Raw genomic sequence first — 11,397 nt, 5'->3', positions numbered from 1 at the left:
GGCCGGCCATCCATTTTTCCGTATAATTTAAGGGGTTAAGCCTAAATTAAAGCATATACAAAAATGAAGTGGATCATACCACAAAAACAGTTGGGATAATGATTTCCACCGATGAAACCTTTCTAGGCCCCACAGTAATGCTTATTTGTAATGGATGAATGGAAAACAAAAAAATCATAGTGGACCTCACAGAGTTTACTCGGTACGCTGAGCTAGTGAATTAGTAGGCAAACCGCTTCCCTTGGATGGAAAATAAATATTTCAGTGGAGGGTTTTAGTAGTAGGAATTTAGTTAAGATTCTTTCTGGTGGTGTGGCCTACTTGAGATTTGGATCAGCTTCATTTTTTGAATCATATACTAAAATGAGCTTTCAATACGGATGGACGGTGTGGATGGAAGGAAAGTACATCACTGTGGGCCCCGCAGTTAGGCATCCGAAACCGCCCCTGCCAAACAGCCCCGTTCCGCACTTTAAAAAAAAAGAATAATGGTTAGGGCTTACTTGCCAGAGCAGACAGAGGGAAGGAGACGCAGAGAGAGAGAGAGAGAGAGAGAGAGAGAGAAAGAGATGGAGACGCTGAGAGAGGGAGAGAGAGAGAGAGATGGAGACGCTGAGAGAGGGAGAAGGAGACGTTAGGTCAGAGCAGGTAGGTGCACTTTCAATGCAGCTGCGTTTCCACCACCCTCTCCCAAATTCGAAATGGATAGCCGTTGCCTGTAACAAAGTAACCTGTGACTTGAAAAACACCTAATTCCTCTGTTACATTTCTTGCAATCTTACCTGATAGAAAGTTACAGGTTGAGACTTTGTTACCTTTAACATTTCTCCCCCAAACACAAACCGTAAGAAAGTCACCTGTAACTTTCTTACATTTTACACAAGTTACAGGCATCCAAACGGCCCCTAAATTGATGTCTCCAAATGGATGGACGGTGTAAATACAACACATACGTCATGGTGGGTCCCACGGAACTTGGTGACGTCACTTCAGTTGTGAGTCTAGCTACTCTGTCAGTAGCTAATCCGCGTCCTGAAAAAAGGTTACAAAGACACGTGTGTAGCAAGGAATGGTCGCAGCAGTCCGGATCCTCTGCTTGCCACAAACGGGAGCCTCGTTCAATCAAAATTGCTTGACCGTTACCTGCCCGTTTCAAATATTTGAATATTGACATAAATACCCTCCCTTATTCTGCTTTCATATACAGACTCTCCACACCTGCATCCAATGGGATCAAAATTCAAGTCCCTTGTTTACAATCAAAATCTGAAGATAACCCAATTCGCCAAATCTGGCAGAATCGAAGAATCCATCAGAATTTTTGAAAACACGAAGAACCGCAACACAGTCACTTACAATTCGATGATCTCAGCCTACTCAAAGAATAGCAAAGTTGGTGATGCAAGGCGCCTATTCGATCAAATGCCGTTCAAGAACTTGGTTTCCTAGAATTCCATGATCGCTGGGTACTCTCACAACGACCATGTTTGTGAAGCTGCCCAGCTCTTCGATGAAATGCCTAATAGAGACATCTTTTCGTGGACTCTAATGATAACTTGCTACACCTGCAATGGGGAGCTTGAGAAGGCGAGGCATCTCTTCGATTGGATGCCGGATAAGAAAGATCCAGCCTGTTGGAATGCGATGATCGCGGGGTACGCAAAGAACCGGCAGTTCGATGCCACACATAGACTATTGGATGAGATGTTGGCCAAGGACTTGGTTTCACGGAATTCAATGTTAGCAGGGTACACCCAGAATGAAGAGATGAATTTGGGTTCAAAATTTTTTGATAAGATGCCAGTCAAAGATGTGGTTTCTTGGAATTTGATGATCGATGGGTTTGTCCAGATTGGTGATTTGGATTCAGCTTTCCAGTTTTTTCAGAGAATTCTTTGTGCTAATGTTGTTTCATGGGTGACATTGTTAAGTGCATACACAAGGAATGGTCAGATTACCAAAGCAAGAGGACTCTTCGATCAGATGCCAGAGAGAAATGTGGTCGCTTGGAATGCCACGATAACGGGTTATGTGTAGATCGAAGAAGTAGAAGAGGGTTATTGGCTTTTCTCCGAAATCCCGAAACGGAATTCTGTCACATGGACGACAATGATTAATGGGTATGTTCGTGTTGGGAAGCTTGATGAGGCGAGCGAATTGCTTGAGAGGATGCCTTTCAAAAACGTGGCAGGGTATGTTCAAAGCATGAGGATAGATGATGCTCGACAGATTTTTGAGAAAATTGGGTGCCGGGACTGTGTGTCTTGGAATACTATGATTGCGGGTTACGCCCAGTGTGGAAGAATGGATGAGGCAATGAGATTATTTGAGCGGATGCCAAAGAAGGACATTATTTCATGGAACACTTTGATTGCCGGTTTTGCGCAAGAAGGAAACATGGATAGACCACTTAGAATTTGCGAGGAGATGGGCGCGCGGAACACAGTTTCTTGGAATTCTCTTGTTTCAGGATACACCCAAAATGGGGTTTATGCTGATGCACTTAGGTACTTTCTATTGATGAGGAGAGAAGGTCTGAAACCAGATTGGTCGACATATGCCCGTGGTGTCAGTGCTTGTGCCAACCTTGCTGCTCTACAGATTGGGAAGCAGCTGCACTATCTCATTTTAAAAAGTGGCTACACAAATGATTTATTCATTGGGAATGTGTTGATCACCATGTATGCGAAATGCGGAAGGATCTTGTTATCAAAGCAAACGTTTGATGAAATGGATGGTGTTGATATTGTTTCTTGGAATTCCTTGATTGCAGGGTATGCATTGAATGGTTGTGGAAGCGAGGCCATTGGTCTCTTTCAAGAGATGGAGCGTGCTAGGGTGGGCCCAGATGAGATCACCTTCATCAGTGTTTTAGCTGCCTGCAGTCATGCTGGAATGGTTGATGGTGGATTGAAATTATTTGATTCCATGACGAAGAATTACTTCATTGAACCAAATGCAGAACACTATGCTTGTATGGTTGATTTGCTTGGCCAGGCGGGTCGACTGGGGGTAGCCTATAAGCTAGTGATGGGAATGCCAATTGAAGCAAATGCCGGCATATGGGGTGCACTTCTCGGAGCATGCCACGTACACCAGAACCTAGAGCTGGCGAAGTTTGCCGCTGAGAAGCTTTTTGAATTCGAACCACATAAGACTTCGAATTATGTGCTTCTGTCAAACATGCTTGCGGAAGCCGGCCGATGGGATAAGGTAGAGAGAGTGAGGATGTTGATGAAAGGCAGAGGAGTGCAGAAGCAACCTGGGTGCAGCTGGATTGAGGTTAAGAACCAGCTGCGCGCATTCTTTGCTGATGATTGGACGCAGCCACGGACGGCTGAGATCTGCAAAATGTTGAAGGCATTGACTGCGCAGATGAGAAATATGGGGTGCATGCCGGATGTTGATACGTCTCTGTTCAACTATGGGTGATTAGAGATGAATCTCTAACTATGCAGGAGAGGAATTGCTTCAGTTTGCAATAGAGGAATGGCACCATGAAGCAGCTGCTAGATGGCGATCAGGACCGTTGATTCTGTTGGGCGATCATGTGGATAGACCATATCACAGTAAGCAACACGATCAGATTGGGTATCTCTCTATTTGACTGTGGATGATTAGTGACGAATCTGTGGTGAAACAAAGAGAGGGAAACTCAACCCACATAGGCATCAACCGAGGAACAAAACAAATTTATTTCGTTCCATTTTTAGTCAAATTGTAAGGATATTAAATTAGTAATGCCAAATCAAAAGGGGTGGAGGGGATCCAGATTTGTGTCTCGTTTTTCAGCTGCCTCGAAACCCTCTCTCTACAGTGCCAGCGCCAACTACTTCTCGATGCAACTTTTGACTGCTCTTCATTCAAATCAGTGGTACTTCCTTCCTCAGCTGCTTCTGCAAGCTCTATTTGTTCATCAATCAGGTAATCAGGCAATATATCATGGGCAAGGCAAAAGGCCAGGTAGAACCATCTCTGTGCTATAAATATAGATTATTCATAAGCACAATGTGGTAAGCCCAACCTCAGAAAGCAATTGATAACCATTAAAAAAAAACCCTCCAAATTCATTATGTGGCTCACACATGGTTGGATAGGCCTGCCTTTTGTGTATCTAACTAGCATGGAGGACAAACCTGATGGACATGTTCGATGGCATGCACATGCCCAAGTGCGCCCTACATCTATATATGGTTCACATTGATTCTTAAGGGACCATGGTTTTTTCGGTTGGGTAGACTAATGGATTTGAGGCCTAAAGCATTTTTAGGATTGAACAACATTATTCGAGTCTTGACCTACTGAGTCATTCTGAGTCTTCATTGGGTTTTGAGTTGTTCAGTGGTATTCCGATTCAATTATGAGTATCGAGTTTTTGAACTGTGGATGGGATGGTTAGAATTGGCTAACCTAAGTGCTTGTAGAGAATCATTAGCAATAAAAATTGATTGTTTAACTTGTATCTGCTGATGATCTGTGCAACATATTGTGGCTTGCCTGTGAGTGATCTGGTCTAATTTTTATACCAGGTGATCTTCTTAGCACACCTATTTCTCAATGTTTAAACTAGATTGGGGGCTGAGAGCGGGATGATGTAGCTTGAATACATTTATATGCAAACCATCAACCAACCATCAACCACAACAATAAATCAGATTCATTCTTAATGGTTTGTTTTCCAAATAGGTTAAGGATCTTCTAGGGTTATATGCAAAGGAGCATCATATTCTAGTCACGAACAAACCTCAACAACTGAGAGAGGTGGAAATCTTTGTTTCATTCAAGGTACAATTTGTGTTCTAATTACAGATTTGTATTAATTATAAAATCACTAACTTGTAAACACTTTACACCATGTGCTTGGATAGAAAAATGGTGTAAAGTGTTTGCAAGTTGTAAAGTTTGCACCAAAAGGTTCAGAATTGTTTAAAATCTATACACCCCAACACCTTTTTTCTTTCAAATTTATAACAGTAATTTCTAGTTCACAAGAGCCTGTTACCAGTACCCAAACACAGAAAACTGTTTACTAATTAAACACTTTACCAGTTAGTCAAACATTATAGAATGAAACAGTTCACCTTAGAAACTCAAATAGTTTATATGTGGGATTCAAGAAACATCCTAACAACTCCAAAGCTTTTCATTCTGCCACTAATGTTTAGTAACCTGGATTTTCAATCTATGAAATCTAGAAACTATCTTGGCAAACTGGATTTGGAGGTGTGGAGAAGGCATGTACTGCTCTCCATAAGTAAAAATTTTGAAAAATACAGCTGTATTAAAGAAGATTTCAAATCCTCGCAAGCTAAGCTTTTAGAGAAGATTTGAGAAGTGGGCAAACACAATATCTTGGCCTGCATCTGGATTTCAATTCAAAATGCCCCAAAATCCAAGCTGCCAAATGACCCCTAAATTTATACTAGGGCAATAATGACCCCTAAATTTATACTAGGGCAATCAAAGCGACCCACCACAAGATAGACCTAGATTTCATTTCTTTCAACAAGTCAACATATGGCCTAATCACTATGACAGAGAACTGAGACTCAAAATCTAGAGGCCAAATTGGTGTTCAATAGGCAATTTCAACTAAGATATGGACCAAGTTTTCAAACCAATGTTTTCAAATTTCACAGGAAAAAAAAGAAAAAGTTTCAGCAATATTAAAAGAAATGGCCATAATAAAGTGCAATAAAAATTATTGAAAAGTTGGGAAAAATCAATAGAACCAACCAAGAGAAAATCAAGCATGATTTTAGGGAAAAAATGCACTCAATGGAAATTTTGGTTTACTTTATGGTAATCATCCATTTTTCTTTTCTGAAAATTCCTCCAATAGAATGGTTAGGATTGCCACCTCTGTGATTTTTGGCATATGGTTCTTCCAGAGTATTGTGTACATGATTATTGTTTTGAAGCTCGTACACGTTTGCCATATATACTAAGAGCCGGTCACTGATATATCAAGTGAAAGGAAGTGACAAGAGCCATAGTCTAGGCAGATCTGTTTTTGTCTCTCTTATGCATTCATGGAAATTTGATTAATTTACAGTTTATAGCTAATCCAACAGTTCCTTCCATGTTAAGTGAAAGGAAGTGACAAACCATAGTCTATGCAAATTTTCTTTTCTTCACTCGTGTATTCGTCCGAATTTTGTTTGACTTCTAAAGTTTATAGCTAATCTGCACCATTGGACGTTGAGTGCTTTATGCTAGTTCCCTATGAGTTATGCTCAATCGTTGTTATTAGGTTTCTTGATTAAAATCAAAGAGTTTTATTTCCCTATGAATGTAAGTACATGTGTAGCTATAATCTTGGGCCTTGGATTAAATGTTGTGTTTTATCTTTTGAACAGGTTTCATTTGAATTGACAGAGTATTTGGAACAGCATCCAGAAGTATCTAGCTGGGGGATTGGGATCTCTAGTTTTAGAAAAAAAATGCCTTGTTTCAAGATTACCATGGACTCAAAACTTTCAGACAGGTGTTTTTTTTTAAAAAAAAATAAATAAATTTGTTCCACACTTTGAATTTATTTCTATAAAGGCACCCATCTCTGATGTCCATTGTTTCTTTTGATGTTCATTCTTTTTAAATAAGCCACAGTTATATATATATATATATATATATATATATCATATGGCTTTTTCATTGTTGAAATTTAATGTCTCAAGTAGTTTAGTCTAGGAGCTTATTTACATTGATTACAATCTTATGTAGCTTATATTCTTGTATTTTCATGTTAGCAGATGTTGTTTACTTGTTTCACGTGACTCATGCATATGGGATGCAAAGAATATTCCCTACAAAAATCTGCATGATTCTGCTCTTGGATGTGTTGCTAGAGGTAGCTGTGGTGCAGCCCTGCAGATGGCACTATCAGGCTATGGGATCTAGCTTTGCAGTCAGATTTAGAGATGAAGAATGCTGGACCTGAAATCCCCATGAACCAACAACCCAATTCTCTGAACACTGACCAAGCAGGCACCATAGGTATAGGCCAGTTCTATATATTCAAGGCTTTAGACTTTAGACGCTTGGTGGATCCTGTTTAGATGTATTTACTAGATGGGTGCTTTCAAGGTAAAGCATTTAGATAGAAGTATATTCAGGAGTCAGGACATAGCATAAGTAACTTAAAAAAAAAAAAAAAAAAAAAAAAAAAAAGAAAATAAAAGAAGAAAAAAACATTATATAATTCTTATTTGTTTACTTTGTTTTCATGGCGAAATCCCCTGATTTTCATTGAAGTATGAATCTAGTGACTATCATGTAATACAATATCTTTATTTTTCTACAAGCAGTTTGATTATTTTAAAATCGGTAGAACATTATATATCCTTTCCTAGTCATAATGTAATGTTTTTTTTTTTTTTTTGTTATGTTGATATGTTTAATTCTTGTTTCATTTTTCAGTGACTACAAAACTACATTGTCATCATGCAAATCAATGGTAATTCCCAACTGTCCTTGTTTATCCCAATTGAATTAAAATTCAGTAATTCTTTAATTGTATTACATCGGGACCTTATAATTCCTGTTGTTGTTAATAAGAAGACTCATTTCTCAGACTGTTAGTAGGTGTTTGTACAATTCAGGAGCTGACTCTCATATGAATAGTTAGTGCATTCCCAACCAACATCAAGGAGCTCAATGCTCATAAGCAATCCCACGGGGTATTTTCGTGTTTCATCTAGCAATAGGTTAAGAAGCTCTTGCCTCTGGTGTTGGTTGTTGTTGGTGGGATAGCAACCCTTTCAGGGAAATAGATATTCCCAGTAATATTCCAAGAAACATTAAAATCTGAAAATCTCCTCAGAAATTTCTGAGAATGAGATTTGTCACTATAGAAATAAGAGGATACTGGTTCCTAGGCCATAGCTATTCAGTCGTACTTTGTTCATGATACCAGATTCTTAGCTGTCCATGCAATGGCTGTTATGTAATTGGACTGCTTCTATTCGGTTTGGATGAGTACAATATACGAGTGAACCTTCTCATTGTATGTACATTTTATTACCATGGTGGATCCTCTTTAGAAATTGTAGATGCTAATCTAACTCTAGTTGCTGGAACCTTCTATTTAAGGTGCCTTGCCCTCTCTTGCTCCCTCCTGCACTTCCCAGGCTCTTAAACTTGCTTCTGTTTTGCAACTAACACTTCCCTTCTCCTGCCCCCACGCCCAAATCTACACTTTGTGCTAACTTGGCTCTCTCACAGATTAGGTAAACCAATTTTTTGATGTGAATATTTGGATGTGTTGTCGAAACAAATTGCAATTATTTGTACTTATAAACTGAAATGACCAAATTGTAATTTCCTTGCTTCTAAATGTACACGTCAAGTCATGGTATATTGTTTGGGTGTTGATTATGTCAGAAAAATGAATTTAAAACATTCACTTGTGTTTTCTCAAATTGCAAATTTAGTTGCATAAGCAGGCAATATACGTACCTTTTCTGGAAAGAAAATCTGGATATATGGTAATCATAGGACTCAAGAAAATGGCTGGTAATAAAAACTCTAGGAGGAAAATGGAAATCAAAGAAATGATGCTCATAACAGAGCTCCAAATTGTTCAATAAGAAATGATTAGGCAAGTGGGCAGCTAAAGAGTTTGGTAGCTAATGGGAACTGTTCTAAGGATAGGGTCATTCATGTGACAATTATTTGTGATGATTTAAAGAACAAACTCATGTGAACTACAAAACAGTTTTATGTGTTGACTAAATGGACAGGTTACAAATCCTTTCTTAAAAAGCTAGGCAGTTCATATGAACTTAGAATCTTTATTTTCTTGAAACAATTTTTTTTTTTTTTAGTTGAAGTCATCAACGTAATATTTTTAATTGGTTTGATTATCAGAATCCCCTCAAATGGAGTTCAAAATAGCAACATATTAAGGTATGTCCCTTTCTTAGTTTTTCTCATGTCATAGTTTAAGTACATGAACTGTAATTTTTAATGAATTCTTGCCTGTTTGAGTTTTCTCTTTGACAGGGTGAAGAAGAAGAGTGTTAATGTTCATTTTCCATTCTTCTTTATACTTGGAAGTTGGGTTTAATATTGCTCAAGTCATTAGGGTATAACCCATGTATGGAGAATTTCATGTTTCCATGCTCGGGCCGCCAACCAAAAACAGAGTTCTCAACCTGTGGCTGGTCATGATGTGAGCTTTTGTGTTATTTGGATGGCAAAGAACCATCAATTCCACAAAACAATTGTTAACATTTTTTTTTTTTTTTTATAGTTGTTGTTGTTCTTGTTGTTATTGGGGTATGTTGATGAATAGTTTTGATTGCTTTTTCATTTTTGATGGTTAAATTCTTTATCACATACCATTGATATCATAATGTCAAGTCAGGAAAATGACTAGAAGTTCTTTCCTTTTTTTTTTTTTTTTTTTTTTTTTTTTCTTTCTTTCTTTGCTAAAATTTTATCTGAAATGTTTTTAATTGTTGTGTTTCAAATGGTTGTAGGGGAAAAGAAGTGCGTTCTGTACTGGTGGTGATGTTCTAAATATGGCCCATTTTGTAATCGCCAGTAGATGTCTGTTTTCTAGCTTGCGACAAATCCTTTAATGACAAGATATAATACATTGTAATAGACTTTTGTAGGTGATGTTAAGTCAATGTACCAAACGTTTTATGAAACTCAGTTTTGGATCTTTGTCTGATGTTTTTTTACTCAATTGCTATGGACTACTTCCATTTTTTGGAGAATTGAGCATTGTTAATGACAATCGTAATGCTTGGTTTTTTAATTAATCAAATTGTGGGTGCTAATGATCCAGGATGTTTGTCAAGCAGGTACACAGTGAAAGAAACAATGTCGTATTTTGTTCTCTCTCTCTCTCTCTCTCCCCCTTTTTGACAGTTTTCTGATTCATTTTGGCTATTGGATTGGAATCTTAGATTTGGTTGGTCATGTATTGGTTGTTTATATTGTGGATCAAATTCGTGCCTTAGAGAATGAGATGCTTTTGAGAACACGGAAGTAACATTTTTTAGGTCTTAAATATATATATTTTAAAAAATACAGGGTGCAATTGAATTGAAAAAATAAAGTAAAATTATTGCCTAAAAATAATGCACACCTTCCCTAGTTATTACCGGCGGCCAGCAGAATACATCGGCAAAAAAATAGAATGGGCGCCAGCAAAAAACCGTTAAGGTACGCCGGTCAAAAATGCAGTGAAAGGGTGATTACGCCGGCAAAAGACTTGCCAACACATCCCTTTACCGGCGCTTTTTTAGCCTTTGCCAACGCTTTTGACCGCCGGAAAATGTCTTTTTTAAATTGTCACTATCATCACCTGGCACAAAAAATGAGCCGGTCTGCTCATCAGCTTGATGACGCTGTTAGAATCAATAGATAACCAACAGTCTGACTCGATGGGTAGTTTTGAGTTATTGAAACTTTGGCGAGTTGGGTCGAGAATCGACCCCATGCCCGGCGCTTGATCCAACTCGGGCTAGAGGCATGTTTGTGTCCTACCAGCTAAGGTATACTGGTTGCTATATCTCTTCTCAGCCGCCTCATTCTTCAACAAGCACACAGTTAGAGATCTCTCCTCCCACTACTTTGGAGCTCACGGTTTCACGTTCTATTTCACTCTCCAATGGAGTTCTTTTCACGTTTCCCTCACGGTAGTATTTAGCCTTGCAAGTTGGTCTTTGCTGGTTCACACTGGGTGTAAGCTAGTGATGTGTTCCACTACAAAACACTAGTGACGTGTTCAGCTACAAAACACTAGTTTTCTCGGAGCCTCTTGCTCACATCTCTCATCAAAGGGTGTTATTCTATAATGTCTGTCCAGCCGGTCCCCTGCTAACCTGAGCAAGCATTCAAATATGTCCCACATTCATTTGCAAAGGTGGTACTTACGGAGTTTGCAAGCATTCAAACATATTTGAGCAGGCATTCAAATATGCCCCGCATTCATTTGCATAGGTTGAAGATCACATCAACTGATGTTCCTTGCAAATAGGGCATATCTCATCAATGGAGTTTGCATGGTCCAACTGACCAATGTTCTGGATTAGTTATTTAACCATGGGCCCCACTTGTCAAATCCTGTCTGAACAGACTCAGCTCAGTCTACTCAATTGGGTCAGTTATTATTGTGAAAAGGGAAACAACTTCACACCAGACTTGGATGTATCAAGGGCTGTACAATACCTAAAATTTTAGATACAAACATTACTACGTTTTGTTGTTAAAGACTCGAAAAAAGGCTTGACCAAGCTACACGACTAGACAGATCATGCTACTGTGCGCCTTGCATATACAGGCCAACATGTCATATACAAGACATCTGGGCCATTAATATGGTTGGCCCCCACATTGAATTACAAAACTGCTGCTTGAGATAGATGTGGATGTGTATAAACT

The 11,397-nt window shown here is 38.8% G+C and overlaps 1 pseudogene; it reads left to right on the top strand.

Annotated features, from left to right (window-relative positions):
* The first annotated feature begins 530 nt into the window (after positions 1–530).
* LOC131220839 (pentatricopeptide repeat-containing protein At4g02750-like) lies at positions 531–9,832 on the top strand (annotated as a pseudogene).
* The last annotated feature ends 1,565 nt before the right edge of the window (positions 9,833–11,397 follow it).

Source organism: Magnolia sinica, chromosome 12, assembly GCF_029962835.1.
Source record: "Magnolia sinica isolate HGM2019 chromosome 12, MsV1, whole genome shotgun sequence".
NCBI classification, from domain to species: Eukaryota; Viridiplantae; Streptophyta; class Magnoliopsida; order Magnoliales; family Magnoliaceae; genus Magnolia; species Magnolia sinica.
This window is presented reverse-complemented; position numbering and strand designations above follow the sequence as displayed.